This window comes from Moschus berezovskii, chromosome 15, assembly GCF_049115385.1.
Source record: "Moschus berezovskii isolate FMDL1 chromosome 15, NW_MosBer_1.0, whole genome shotgun sequence".
Taxonomy (NCBI): Eukaryota; Metazoa; Chordata; class Mammalia; order Artiodactyla; family Moschidae; genus Moschus; species Moschus berezovskii.
The window spans coordinates 32,795,464-32,811,154 of record NC_142474.1 but is presented as its reverse complement, the minus strand read 5'-3'; the positions used below and the strand labels follow the sequence as shown (position 1 = coordinate 32,811,154).

General features: G+C 41.1%; 1 protein-coding gene across 1 annotated transcript in view; it reads right to left on the bottom strand.

Annotated features, from left to right (window-relative positions):
* The window catches only part of ATRN (attractin), a 201,269-nt gene that overhangs the window by 29,594 nt on the left and 155,984 nt on the right, over positions 1 to 15,691 (bottom strand). The gene's annotated exons all lie outside the window — the stretch shown is intronic.

Below are 15,691 nucleotides of genomic sequence, written 5' to 3'. Positions count from 1 at the left end.
TGCCACGAGAACCCCATGAATAGTATGAAAAGGCAAAAAAAATATTACACTGAAAGATACCCCTTACCCTGGTCAGTAGGTATCCAATATGCTACTGGGAAGAGCGGAGAAATAGCTCCAGAAAGAATGAAAAGGCTGAGCCAAAGTGGAAATAACCAGTTGTGGATGTGTCTGGAGGTGAAAGTAAAGTTGGATGCTGTAAAGGACAATATTGCATAGGAATCTGGAATGTGAGGTCCATGAATTAAGGTAAACTGGATGTGGTCAAGCAGGAGATGGCAAGAGTGAACACTGACATTTTAGAAATCAGTGAACTAAAATGATGGGAATGGGCACCTTTAATTCAGATGGCCATTATATCTACTGCTGTGGGCAAGAATCCCTTAGAAGAAATGGAGTGGCCCTCACAGTCAACAAGAGTATGAAATACAGTACTTGGGTACAACCTCAAAAACAACAGAATGATCTTGGTTTGTTTCCAAGGCAAACCATTCAACATTACAGTAATCCAAGCCTGTGCCCTAACCACTAATGCCAAAGAAGTTGAATGGTTCTATGAAGACCTACAAGACCTTTCTAGAAGTAATACCAAAAAAAAAAAAAAAAAGAAAAAAAGATGTCCTTTTTATCATAGGTGATAGGAATGCAAAAGTAGGAAGTCAAGAGATACCTGGAGTAACAGGAGTACAAAATGAAACAAAGCAAAGGCTAACAGAGTTCTGCCAAGAGAACGTACTGATCATAGCAAACGCCCTCTTCCAACAACACAAGAGATGACTCTACATATGGACATCACCAGATTGTTCAATACCAAAATCAGATTGATTATATTCTTTGCAGCCGAAGATGGAGAAGCGCTATACAGTCAGCAAAAACTGGACCCAGAGGGGACTTCCCTGTGGTCCAGTGGCTAGGACTCTGGGTTCCCAATGCAGGAGTCCCAGGTTTGATCCCTGGTTGGGGAACTAGATCCCACATACTGCAACTGGGAACCAGTACAGCCAGGAAAAACAAAACAAAAACCAGGACCTGGAGCTGACTGTGGCTCAGATGATGAGCTCTTTATTGCAAAATTCAGGCTTAAATTGAAGAAAGTAGGGGAAACCACTAGGTCATTCAGGTGTGACCTAAATCAATTCCCTTATAATTACACAGTAGAAGTGACAAATAGACTCAAGGAATTAGCTCTGATAGACTGAGTGCCTGAAGAACTATGGACGGAGGTTCGTAACATTGTACAGGAGGCAGTGATCAAAACTATCCCCAAGAAAAAGAAATGCAGTAAGGGAAACGGTTGTCTGAGGAAGCCTTACAAATAGCTGATAAAAGAAGAGAAGAAAAAGGCAAAGGAGAAAAAGAAAGATATATCCATCTGAATGCAGAGTTCCAGAGAATAGCAAGGAGAGATAAGAAAGCCTTAAGTACAAAGAAAGAGGAAAACAACAGAATGGGAAAAACTAGAGATCTCTTCAAGAAAATTAGAGATATCAAGGGAACATATCATGCAAAGATAGGCACAATAAAGGACAGAAATGGTAAGGACCTAACAGAAGCAGAAGATATTAAGACAAGGTGGCAAGAGTATACAAAAGAACTGTACAGAAAAGGTCTTAATGACCCAGATAACCACAATGGTGTGGTTAACCTAGAGCCACACATGCTGGAGTGTGAAGTCTAGTGGGCCTTAGGAAGCACTACTATGAATAAAGCTGGTAGAGGTGATGGAATTCCAGTTGAGTTACTTCAAATCCTAAAAGATGATACTGTCAAAGTGTTGCACTCAATATGCCAACAAATTTGGAAACCTCAGCAGTGGCCACAGGACTGGAAAAGGTCAGTTTTCATTCCAATCCCATAGAAAGGCAATGCCAAAGAATGTCCAAACTACCATATATTTACTCTCATTTCATACGCTATCAACGTAACGCTCAAAATCCTTCAAGCTAGGCTTCAATAGTACGTGAACTGAGAACTTCCAGATGTACAAGCTGGATTTAGAAAAGGCAGAGGAACCAGAGGTCAAGTTTCCAACATCTGTTGGATCATAGAAAAACCAAAAGAATTCCAGAAAAACATCTACTTTTGCTTCATCAATTACACTAAAGCCTTTGACTGTGTGTATCACAACAAACTGGAAAATTCTTAAAGAGATGAATACCAGACCACCTTACCTGCCTCCTGAGAAACCTTTATGTGGGTCAAGAAGCAATAGTTAGAACTGAACAGGAACAACAGACTGGTTCAAAATTGGGAAACGAGTACATCAAGGCTATATATTGTCACCCTGTTTATTTAACTTATATGCAGAGTACATCATGCAAAATGCCAGGCTGGATGAAGTACACGATAGAATCGAGAATCCCAGGAGAAATACCAATAACCTCAGATATGCAGATGACACCACCCTAATGGTAGAAAATGAAGAGAAACTAAAGAGCCTCTTGATGAAGGTGAAAGAGGAGAGTGAAAATTCTGTCTTAAGATATAATTGAAGATGGCGGAGGAATAGGACAGGGCGGCCACTTTCCCCCCAACAAAATCAACAAAAGAACATTTGAACGCTGAGTAAATCCCACAAAAAAACTTCTGAATACCGGCAGAGGACATCAGGCACTCAGAAAAGCAGCCCATAGTCGTCTAAAGGAGGTAGGAAATGGACAAAAAGATAAAAAGAGAGACAAAAGAGGGAGGGACGGAGCTCCCTCCCGGGAAGGGAGGCTTAAAAAAAAAAAAAAAAAAAGAGAGAGAGAGAAGTTTCCAAACACCTGGAAACACTGGCGAGTGGAACCTCAGAGGGCCGCATAACTGGGAGACAAAAGACATAAATAATTAAAACTCACAGACTAAGTGCTCAGAGGAAACTCTCAGCGGAGAAGCGGCGCAGACGCCCGCGCCCCTCACTAGCAGGCGAGGGCTGGGCAGGGAGGCGCCGGCAGCAGCGCTTAGAGGGAGAACCAGAGGCGGCGCTTAGAGGGAGAGCCGGCGCCCGCGCTTGGAGGGAGACCCGGCGGCTGCGCTTAGAGGGAGAACGGCTGCGTGCTTGGAGGGAGAACCGGCAGCGGCGCTTGGAGGGAGAGCCGGCGCCCGCGCTTGGAGGGAGAGCCGGCGGCTGCGCTTAGAGGGAGAACCGGGCTTGGGCGCCCCAGCCCTCAGCCCCCCGCCAACGCGGGTGGGGAGGGCAGCCAGCGCCGGGGCGGGGGCAGCCGCGGCCCCAGAGAGGCTTCCCGTGCCAAGTTGCAGGCAGGCTTCCTTGCTGGCCAGGACTTCTTGGGTTCAGGCCGGTCGATATCCGCCTGAGAAACTGTGCCGGTTGTACTCCCAGAAAACGGAGCGGCGGGGACCGGGAAGGCGATAAGTCGCAGCGACTGCGCTCGCCAAACGCCTGGTCACCTGAGCTGCTAGGACCGGGGAAGGCACAAAACGCAGGCCCAGACAAGTCTGCGCCTTTGTCAAGTACCCGAGGACCTGAACCTGAGCCGCTCAGACCTGGGAAGTGCATGCAACCCAGCACCAGCCGCCGACAGCTTTCAGCAGAGCAAACTAAAGCCTAAGCAGCATAAACAGGGAAAGCACACACGCCTCGAGCAGGAGCATTCCCAGCGTAGCGGAGAAACTGCGAGCACTCCCCACAGACGCCAGGGATATTTGTTAGTTGTTCCTCCCTCCCTACAGCAGGACTGAATAGGAGAGCCTGGGAAAAAAAAAAAAGGTGTCCACCACCGCATCCTGGTGTCAGGACGGGAATTAGACACTGAGGAGACCAGAAAACAGAAGAGGGAGACGCCTTGAGCCTCCTGCAAGAATAAGACTGAAAACCAGAGGCAGAGGCTTAAGGCCAAATCCTGAGAACACCAGAGATCTCCGGTTCCAGAGAACATTGATAGGTACTCATCAAAGGCCTCCGTACATACACTGAAACCAGGCACCACCCAAGGGTCAACAAGTTTCAGTGAAAGACATACTACGCAAGCTATCCAGCAACACAGGAGAATAGCACTGAACTTCAATATACATGCTGCCCAAAGCCACCCCAAACCCACGGACATCTCAAACTCATTATTGGACACTTCCTTGCACTCCAGAGAGAAGAAATCCAGTTCCACCCACCAGAACATCTACTCAAGCTTCCCTAACCAGGGAACCTTGACAAGTCACCCATCCAACCCCACACACAACGAGGTAACTACATAATAAAGAGAACTCCACAGACTGTCAGAAGACAGAAAGGCCACCCGAACACAGCAACATAAGCAAGATGAAGAGGCAGAGAAATACTCAACAAGTAAAGGAACAGGATAAATGCCCACCAACACAAACAAAAGAGGAAGATATAGGGAACCTACCCGATAAAGAATTTCGAATTTTAATTGTGAAAATGATTCAAAATCTGGTAAGCAAAATGGAGTTACAGATAAATAAACTGGAGAAAAGGATGGAGAAGATGGAAGAAATGTTCAATAAAGAATTAGAGGAAATAAAAAAGAGTCAATATACAATGAATAATACAATAGACGAGATCAGAAACACTCTCGAGGGCACAAACAGTAGAATAACGGAGGCAGAAGACAGGATAAGCGAGCTAGAAGATAGAATTGTAGAAATAAATGAAACAGAGACGGAAAAAGAAAAACGAATTAAAAGAAATGAGGACAATATTAGAGACATATGGGACAATATTAAACGCCCCAACATTCGAATCATAGGAGTCCCAGAAGAAGAAGACAAAAAGAAAGACCATGAGAGAATACTTGAGGAGATAATAGTTGAAAATTTCCCTAAAATGGGGAAGGAAATAATCACCCAAGTCCAAGAAACACAGAGAGTCCCTAACAGGATAAACCCAAGGCAAAATACCCCAAGGCACATATTAATCAAATTAACAAAGATCAAACACAAAGAAAAAATATTACAAGCAGCAAGGGAAAAACAACAAATAACACACAAGGGGATCCCCATAAGGATAACAGCTGATCTTTCAACAGAAACTCTTCAGGCCAGGAGGGAATGGCAAGACATACTTAAAGTGATGAAAGAAAATAACCTACAGCCCAGATTACTGTACCCAGCAAGGATCTCATTCAAATATGAAGGAGAAATCAAAAGCTTTACAGACAAGCAAAAGCTGAGAGAATTCAGCATCACCAAACCAGCTCTCCAACAAATACTAAAGGATCTTCTCTAGACTGGAAACACAGAAAGGGTATATAAACTTGAACCCAAACAATAATGAAAATGGCAACAGGATCATACTTATCAATAATCACTTTAAACGTAAGTGGGTTGAATGCCCCAACCAAAAGACAAAGGCTGGCTGAATGGATACAAAAACAAGACCCCCATATATGTTGTCTACAAGAGACCCACCTCAAATCGAGGGACACATTCAGACTGAAAGTGAAGGGCTGGAAAAAGATATTCTACGCAAATAGAGACCAAAAGAAAGCAGGAGTAGCAATACTCATATCAGATAAAATTGATTTTAAAACAAAGGCTGTGAAAAGAGACAAAGAAGGAAACTACATAATGATCAAAGGATCAATCCAAGAAGAAGATATAACAATTATAAATATTTATGCACCCAACATAGGAGCACCGCAATATGTAAAACAATTACTAACAATTATGAAAGGGGAAATTAACAATAACACAATAATAGTGGGAGACTTTAATACCCCACTTACATCTATGGATAGATCAACTAAACAAAAAATTAACAAGGAAACACAAACTTTAAATGATACAATAGACCAGTTAGACCTAATAGATATCTATAGGACATTTCACCCCCAAACAATGAATTTCACCTTTTTCTCAAGTGCACATGGAACCTTTTCCAGGATAGATCACATCCTGGGCCATAAATCTAGCCTTGGTAAATTCAAAAAAATTGAAATCATTCCAAGCATCTTTTCTGACCACAATGCAGTAAGATTAGATCTCAATTACGGGAGAAAAACTATTAAAAATGCCAACATATGGAGGCTGAACAACACACTGCTGAATAATGAACAAATCATAGAAGAAATCAAAAGAGAAATTAAAATATGCATAGAAATGAATGAAAATGAAAACACAACAACCCAAAACCTCTGGGACACTGTAAAAGCAGTGCTAAGGGGGAAGTTCATAGCAGTACAGGCACACCTCAAGAAACAAGAAAAAAGTCAAATAAATAACCTAACTCTACATCTAAGAAACTAGAAAAGGAAGAAATGGAGAACCCCAGGGTTAGCAGAAGGAAAGAAATCATAAAAATTAGGGCAGAGATAAATGCAAAAGAAACAAAAGAGACCATAGCAAAAATCAACAAAGCCAAAAGCTGGTTCTCTGAGAAGGTAAATAAAATTGACAAACCACTAGCCAGACTCATCAAGAAAGAAAGGGAGAAGAACCAAATCAATAAAATTAGAAATGAAAAGGGAGAAATCACAACTGACAACACAGAAATACAAAGGATTATTAGAGAATACTATCAGCAATTATATGGCAATAAAATGAATAACTTGGAAGAAATGGACAAATTCCTAGAAAAGTACACCTTGCCAAAACTGAACCAGGAAGAAATAGAAAATCTGAACAGACCCATCACAAGTACGGAAATAGAGGAAGTAATCGGAAAGCTTCCAGCAAACAAAAGCCCAGGTCCAGACGGCTTCACAGCTGAATTCTACCAAAAATTTAGTGAAGAGCTAACACCTATTCTACTCAAACTCTTTCAGAAAATTGCTGAGGAAGGAAAACTTCCAAACTCATTCTATGAGGCCACTATCACCCTAATCCCCAAACCTGGTAAAGATCCCACAAAAAAAGAAAACTACAGGCCAATATCACTGATGAACACAGATGCAAAAATCCTTAACAAAATTCTAGCAATCAGAATCCAACAACATATTAAGAAGATCATACATCATGACCAAGTGGGCTTTATCCCAGGAATGCAAGGATTCTTCAATATCCGCAAATCAATCAACGTAATACACCACATTAACAAACTGAAAAATAAAAATCATATGATTATCTCAATAGATGCAGAGAAAGCCTTTGACAAAGTACAACATCCATTTATGATAAAAACTCTCCAGAAAGTGGGAATAGAAGGGACATATCTCAACATAATAAAAGCTATATACGACAAACCCACAGCAAACATTATCCTCAATGGTGAAAAACTGAAAGCATTTCCCCTAAAGTCAGGAACAAGACAAGGGTGCCCACTCTCACCACTACTATTCAACATAGTTCTGGAAGTTTTGGCTACAGCAATCAGAGCAGAAAAAGACATAAAAGGAATACAAATTGGAAAAGAAGAAGTAAAACTTTCACTGTTCGCTGATGACATGATCCTCTACACAGAAAACCCTAAAGACTCTACCAGAAAACTACTAGAGCTAATCAATGAATACAGTAAAGTTGCAGGATATAAAATCAACACACAGAAATCCCTTGCATTCCTATACACTAATAATGAGAAAATAGAAAGAGAAATTAAGGAAACTATTCCATTCACTGTTGCAACGAAAAGAATTAAATACTTAGGAATATATCTACCTAAGGAAACAAAAGACTTGTACATAGAAAACTATAAAACACTAGTGAAAGTAATCAAAGAGGACACTAATAGATGGAGAAATATACCGTGTTCGTGGATTGGAAGAATAAATATTGTGAAAATGAGTATACTACTTAAAGTAATTTATACATTCAATGCAATCCCTATCAAGCTACCAACGATATTTTTCACAGAACTAGAACAAATAATCTCACAGTTTGTATGGAAATACAAAAAACCTCGAATAGCCAAAGCAATCTTGAAGAAGAAAAATGGAACTGGAGGAATTAACCTGCCAGACTTCAGGCTCTACTACAAAGCCACAGTCATCAAGACAGTATGGTACTGGCATAAAGACAGAAATATAGATCAATGGAACAAAATAGAAAGCCCAGAGATAAACCCACGCACCTATGGACACCTTATCTTTGACAAAGGAGGCAAGAATATAAAATGGACAAAAGACAGTCTCTTTAACAAGTGGTGCTGGGAAAACTGGTCAGCCACTTGTAAAAGAATGAAATTAGAACACTTCCTAACCATACAACAAAATAAACTCAAAATGGATTAGAGAGCTAAATGTAAGACCAGATACTCTAAAACTCCTAGAGGAGAACGTAAGCAAAACACTCTCTGACATAAATCACAGCAGGATCCTCCAAGACCCACCTCCCAGAATATTGGAAATAAAAGCAAAAATAAACAAATGGGACCTAATTAAAATCAAAAGCTTCTGCACAGCAAAAGAAACTCTAAGCAAGGTGAAAAGACAGCCTTCAGAATGGGAGAAAATAATAGCAAATGAAACAACTGATAAAGGATTAATCTCCAAAATATACAAGCAGCTCCTGCAGCTCAATTCCAGAAAACTAAGTGACCCAATCAAAAAATGGGCCAAAGAACTAAACAGACATTTCTCCAAAGAAGACATAAAGATGGCTAACAAACACATGAAAAAATGCTCAACATCCCTCATCATCAGAGAAATGCAAATCAAAACCACAATGAGATACCATTTCACGCCAGTCAGAATGGCTGCTATCCAAAAGTCTACATGCAATAAATGCTGGAGAGGGTGTGGAGAGAAAGGAACCCTCTTACACTGTTGGTGGGAATGCAAACTAGTACAGCCACTATGGAGAACAGTGTGGAGATTCCTCAAAAAACTGGAAATAGAACTGCCATATGATCCAGCAATTGCACTCCTGGGCATACACACCGAGGAAACCAGAATTGAAAGAGACACATGTACTCCAATGTTCATTGCAGCACTGTTTATAATAGCCAGGACATGGAAGCAACCTAGATGTCCATCTGCAGATGAATGGATAAGAAAGCTTTGGTACATATACACAATGGAGTATTTTTCAGCCATCAAGAAGAATGCATTTGAATCAGTTTTAATGAGGTGGATGAAATTGGAGCAAATTATACAGAGTGAAGTAAGCCAGAAAGAAAAACATCAATACAGTATACTGACGCATATATATGGAATTTAGAAAGATGGAAAGCTGAAACCTGTGTACGAGACTGCAAAAGAGACATAGGCATATAGAACAGTCTTTGGGACTCTGTGGGAGAGGGTGAAGGTGGGATGATTGGGTAGGACGGCATTGTACCATGTATATTATCATAAGTGACCAGTCCAGGTTCGACACATGATGCAGGATGCCTGGGGCTGGTGCACGGGAATGACATGGAGGGAGGATATGGGGAGGAGGGAGGTGGGAGGGGGGTTTGGGAGGGAGAGCACATGTACACCCGGGGCGGATTCATGTCAATGTATGGCAAAACCAACCAATATATTAATGTAAGGTAATGTGCCTCCAATAAAATAAGTTAAAAAAAAAAGAAAAAGAAAATTCTGTCTTAAAACTCAACATTCAAAAAACTATGAGCAGAGCATCTGGTCCCATCATTTCATGGAAAACAGATGGGAGAAAAAGGAAACAGTGACAGACTTTACTTTCTTGTACTCCAAAATCATGGTGACTGCAGCCATGAAATTAGAAGATGCTTGCTCCTGGGAAGAAAAGCTATGACAAACCTAGATAGCATATTAAAAAGCAGAGACATCACTTTGCTGACAAAGGTCTGTCTAGTCAAAGATATGGTTTTTCTACTAGTCATGTACAGACATGAGAGCTGGACCATAAAGAAGACTTAGCACTGAAAAATTGATGCTTTCAAACTGTGGTGCTGGAGAAGACTCTTGAGAGTCTCTTGGACTGCAAGGAGATCAAACCACTCAACCTAAAGGAAATCAACTCTGAATATTCACTGGAAGGACTGATGCTGTAGTTGAAAGGCCAATCCTTTGGTCACCTAATGCAAAGAGCTGACTCACTGGAAAAGACCCTGATGCTGGGAAAGAATGAGGGCAGAAGGATAAGGGGCCAAAAGAGGATGAGATGGCTGGATGGCATCATTGACTCAATGGACATGAGCCTGAGCGAATTCTGGGAGATAGTGAAGGACAGGGAAGCCTGGAGTGCTGCAGTCCATGTGTCTGCAAAGAGTTAGACATGTCTGAATGACTGAACAACAACAAGTTTTTAAAAAATCATGGGAATTTTCAAATGAACAAAAGTAGAGAGACCAAACCATATCGTTAATCTCTAAATGTTCATTACTCAGTCTTGGGAATTATTAACATTCTTCTGGCCTTCAAAGATCATTCTTAAAGAAGTTTACTGCTCTTTCAATGCAAGGACACTGGCCTTTGACTAGGGGTCTGTCACTTCTTTCCAGCTCTGTACTTAAAACCCTTTGACTTATTTTGTCCTAAACCTGTCCCTGTTTATCAGAGGCTTACACTTTTCTGAGACTATTCTCAGAAATTTGTCTTGATTCGAGGTTGTTTTTTTTATACCTTTTGTACACGTCTTTGAAAACTCAGAATCTGTCTGAGAGCTCTGTATTTGGAGATGTTTTTCACCAGCTTAACAGTGTATATAGATTGATACTTTTGAGAGTATACTAAAATTTCCTTTTTCTGCCCTTACAAGCCTAGCCTTTCTAAAACAACATACTCATTTCTTGGCCTGGCTTTGACCTCCCATCCAATCTAATTATGAGACATTGCTGCTTCTTCCCAAGTTCCTATGATTTGCACTTTACCATTCTGATCTCAATTAGATCAGACAGGATCTAATCTAGTGATAGGATCGAATCTAGTGGCAGGACTTTGCATCACTTCTATCTTCTGGAAAATAAAGTGATCAACAAGACATGGATCTGTCAAAATGTCCTCTGTCAATCTGGCAACAGCCTTAGCGGAAGTTCAGATAATGAGAAGTTTTACAAAAACATACCTTGCCTATATCAGGAATTCCCATTACAGTCCCTCCTATTGGACATTCCCTGCTTCTCCTTTTTATTTTTATCCAAATGCTACAATCTAAGGCACCTTTAACCCCAGTCACACAGATTTTCATAGAACGTTAATCTGTTTCTCCCTCTTTACTAATAAACAGTCATTACGCTGACCACACTCCTACATCACTCCCAGATACAAAGCTCTCTCACCTACATCACCTCATTTGATTTTCAGAGCAAGCAAGCAAATGGGCCTTATTGCTGCTGCTGCTGCTGCTGCTAAGTCACTTCAGTCGTGTCCGACTCTGTGTGACCCCATAGACGGAAGCCCACCAGGCTCCCCCGTCCCTGGGATTCTCCAGGCAAGAACACTGGAGTGGGCCTTACTAATTCCCTCTCTATACACAAGGCTCCTACTGGAGTCTGGGGAAGCATCTAATTATGACACAAAGAAGACTTAATGGATTTATCAGGATCTAGAATTTACTTTTCACTGTGCCCAAGTCTGGGAATTCTTTTCTAACTTACCTCACATATTTTCTCACTTGAATCACTGAGCTATCCCCTTCTACTCCCACCCCCAAATCTAATCCTCTTTTCTATATTCTATGAGCCATTCTTCAGAGTGCTTAGGATTACCTGGATAACTTCCCTTCTCCCCTTATGTTTCATGTATATGAACCTAGTTAACTTGCTCTGGGAAAATATCTGCTTCTTCATTCATGTTCATGAAAAGGACTCTATTCTCAGTTAAATGCTCATCATTCCTAGTTCCTAAACAAAATCCAGAGAAATCAAAGTTCTGTATTCTTTTCCAAAGGTACCCACAATCAAAAAAAGGGAGAAGTGATGAGATGATGAGAACACCATCTGTCCTTTTTTACTACACAAGATTCTGAGGTCCCTAAAGATGCTCCTCTGAACAATTCTAGTGATATCATTCAGTCTTCCACCAATCAGCTGTGGTGACTAATCCTCACTGGGTTGGTTCCTGGCAGCAGAGTCACTACATTCTGTACACATGGTCCAAGAACATAACACACCTGATAACTGGAGTTACTTAGCACATGGCCTTTACATTCTCATCAGCCAGAACCATGAGCTTTTTTCCCATGATTTTCAAGATTGGTATCTATGGTTCCTCATGGCTCTGCACTTTTCCTGAAGGCCTACTTTACTTTCCATATATATCTGAGCATGACTCTGTATTAGATGCTGAAGGTGTGCATGTATTCAAGGGTGAACAAAAGAAAGACACTGTACCTAATCTTTTGAAGCTTAGAACCTAATTGTGGACACGGACAGCACAAAGTAAAACTGTGATAGGACCATGATGAAAAGCAATACAGTTCCATGGGAAAGTGGAACAAAGGGAGAGAATTTAGTTTGGTGGTTCACTGATGGAATCCTGGAGGAAATGACACTGTGTCAAAATTGGAAGATGAGTGTGGTATATAGTAAGAAACATACATACGGTCTTTGTCCCAAGTTTCTGGCACAGAGCTCCTAAAACCCTTGAAATCTCCTATGTGACAGGACCATCCCCTCCCCTATTTTTTATACAAGTGTTCATAATGGCTTTATCCGTAATAGTCAAAAACAGGAAACAATGCTAGTGTCTATCAGGAGGTGAATAAACAAAGTGTGGTTTATCTTTACAGAGACTATTACTCAGCTTTAAAAAGGAAGAACCTATGTTTAATTTTGATTTAAAACATCTTTAAAATGTATCTTTACCAGATTTATACACAAAGTAATTTAAATAATACAGAAGGGTATAAAAAAATTAAAGGGTCTCTGAGTCTGAATTAACTTTTTTATAACACATTTATGGAGATGTTATTCAGGAGTGTCTTTTTTTCTCTCATGGAGGGAAGGACCTAAATAGCTTCAGGACTGGGGCTAGCCACCAGAAAAACTAATCATGTGATTACAGGGTTATACCATTCAGCCGCTATCACACCTCCCCCTCCAGGAGGGGAGAATGGCTGGAGGTTGAGTTCAATCACCAATGACCAGAAATTTCACCAATCATGCCTACTCAATGAAACCTCGGAAAAAAAAAAAAAAAAACCTCGAAAAAATGTGGCATGTCGAGGTTTGGGGGGCTGATGAACACACTTATGTGCTGGGAGAGTATGGTGTCCAGAAAGAGCATGGAATCTCTGTGCTTTCATACCTTGCCCAATTAATCTCTTTCACTGGGTTGTTCCCGAGTTGTATTCTAATAAACCTGTTATTTTAAGTATAGTCTTTTCCTGAGTTCTCTGAGGCAACAGCAAACTGTTGAATCTGAGGGGGATCATGGGAACCCCTAAGCTTGTACTTGGACAGGCAGAAGTGTGGGTAGCCTGCGGACTCATTTGCGGTTGATGTCTGAAGTGGGAGCAGTCTTGTTGGATTGAGCCATTAACCTGTGGGGTGTGTACTAATTCCAGGTAAATTGTAGGACAATCAGTTGATGTCAGAGAATTGGTTTTTGTTTAGAAAAAACAAGCAATGGGTAAAAGTACACAGGTGAAGGGTAGGTAGAACATTCCAGAAAGAAGGAAAAATATGTACAAATGCCATGAAATGGGAAGGAGTTTGGTGCTTTCTAAGAAAGAGAAGGAGGCTCATGGAATGGGAACACAGAGAAGAAGGTGAAGGTAGAGAGGTGAACAGAGGTTCATGCAGGACCTTGGTTTTTATTTTAGATACAACCCAGAGTCACTAGATATGAGATAAATGGTTAGATACAAATTAATTCATGGTTTTAAGACCTCCTCTGGATTTTTTGTGGGTTGTAAGGGAGCCAAAATCAACCAAAATAGTCCTGGTGGAGACTGTGATGGTTGGGACTAGGGTGGGGGAACAGAGGTAGAGCAGGTCAAGGTTTTCGATAGCTATAACTGCTGGGATCTGGTAAGGGAATGCCTGTTGGGTGTGAAAGGGAAAGAAGTGACTTGGAACTGGCAGCATAATTTGTCAATTACTGATGTGGGGAAGACAGGTGAGGAAGGATCACAAAATTATGCTGCAGATGGAGCTGGCAGACTTCCACCAGAAAACACAGAAACAGAAGATGGCCAGGGTCAAGCTCTGGAAGAAAAGCAACAGTGAGAGGCTGAATAGAAAAGATAATTCAGGAAGGGAGGCAAGAAAGAGCAGCTTCAGGGCACTATGCGGTCATAAAAGGCAAGAAAAAGGGTCTCACTGATAGGGTGGTCAGTTGATTGATACTGTTGAAAAGCCAAAATGATAAGAAATGAAAAGTAACTTTTGGATTTAGCAATAGGGATGCTGCTGCTAAGTCACTTCAGTCGTGTCCAACTCTGTGTGACCCCATAGACGGAAGCCCACCAGGCTCCCCTGTCCCTGGGATTCTCCAGGCAAGAACACTGGAGTGGGTTGCCATTTCCTTCTCCAATGTGTGAAAGTGAAAGTGAAGTCGCTCAGTCGTGTCCGACCCTTAGCGACCCCATGGACTACAGCCTACCAGGCTCCTCCATCCATGGGATTTTCTAGGCAATAGTACTGGAGTGGCTTGCCATTGCCTTCTCCAAAGCTAGTTGCCCTTAATAACAAGAAAATTAGATGAGCTGTGGAGATGGAAGCCAGATAAGAGAGGGCTAAAAAGTAAAAGAGGGGCTCCAGTAAGGATTTTTAGAGCAGTAAAAACACTCTATATGATATGATGATGGATACATCAGTATACATTTGTCCAAACCCCATAGAATGGACAATACTGTTAACTTCAGATGATTATGATGTATCAGTGTAGGTTCATCTTTAGTAAAAAAAAAAACAAAAAACAAAGTGCAATTCCAGTGAGTGATGTTGAAAATGGGAGAGGCCATGCATGTGTGGGGCTATATAGGAAATCTCTGTACCTTTTTCTCAATTTTGTTCCGAACCTAAAATTTCTTTTAAAAAATAAAGTCTAAAAATTAAAAGAAAAAAGGAAGGAAGGAAGGACAGAAGCAGAGAAAGAGAGAAAGAAAAAGACAGTGAGTGTGTGAGAGAGGGAAAAAGGGGGAGAAGGAGGGAAAGAAGGAAGAAAGAAAGGAAGAGGGAAAAAAGTAAAGTTTAGGGGATACAGGTACAAGGAGGGAGAGCGTTCTGGGGAACTTCCAGAGTGCTGGGGGGAGCCACATTCACAGTGGACACACCAGACGGCTTCTTCTCTCCTCCCTGCTTGTGCTGAGCAACTGAAGACAGCAAATAAGGCAGCACGCTCTGGTCCTTGAGCTGGAGAGGCCAGGCAGGATAGATCCTCTCTCACTCAGAAGACAGACTAACAATACATCGAATCCACCAGCACACTCTCCATCTATACTCCACACTCATTGGAGGCTGTGGCAGACAGAATTGGCATCCATACACAAGTAAATATGGACTCTTCAACATGATAAAAAATCAGACACTGAGGAAAACCAACACTGTGAAAGAGAGGTACCCAACAACAACAGATGACATCTGAGACAGTTATTAATAGCACAAAGTAAGACTTCAAAATAACATAATAAAATTTATTAATCTCAGAAAGGAATATGAAAGTAAACTGCATTCATAAAACTGAAACAGCTACAAGGAATAATATATTAGAAATAAAACGCAAATGTTAAAAAAAAAAATCTCACCAGACGACTCAATAAAAGAAATGGACCCAACACTGAACTAAATTAATGAGCTGAGGAGCTCACCTAGAATGTAGTACAAAAGGAAAATGAAAAAGAAAATGAGAGTTTAGTTAAGAAATGCAGGACAGATCCAGAGTCTCACTCATTCATCCAACTAAGGTTGGGAGTCATAGATAACTGTTTCAATTTCTCAGAACTCAGT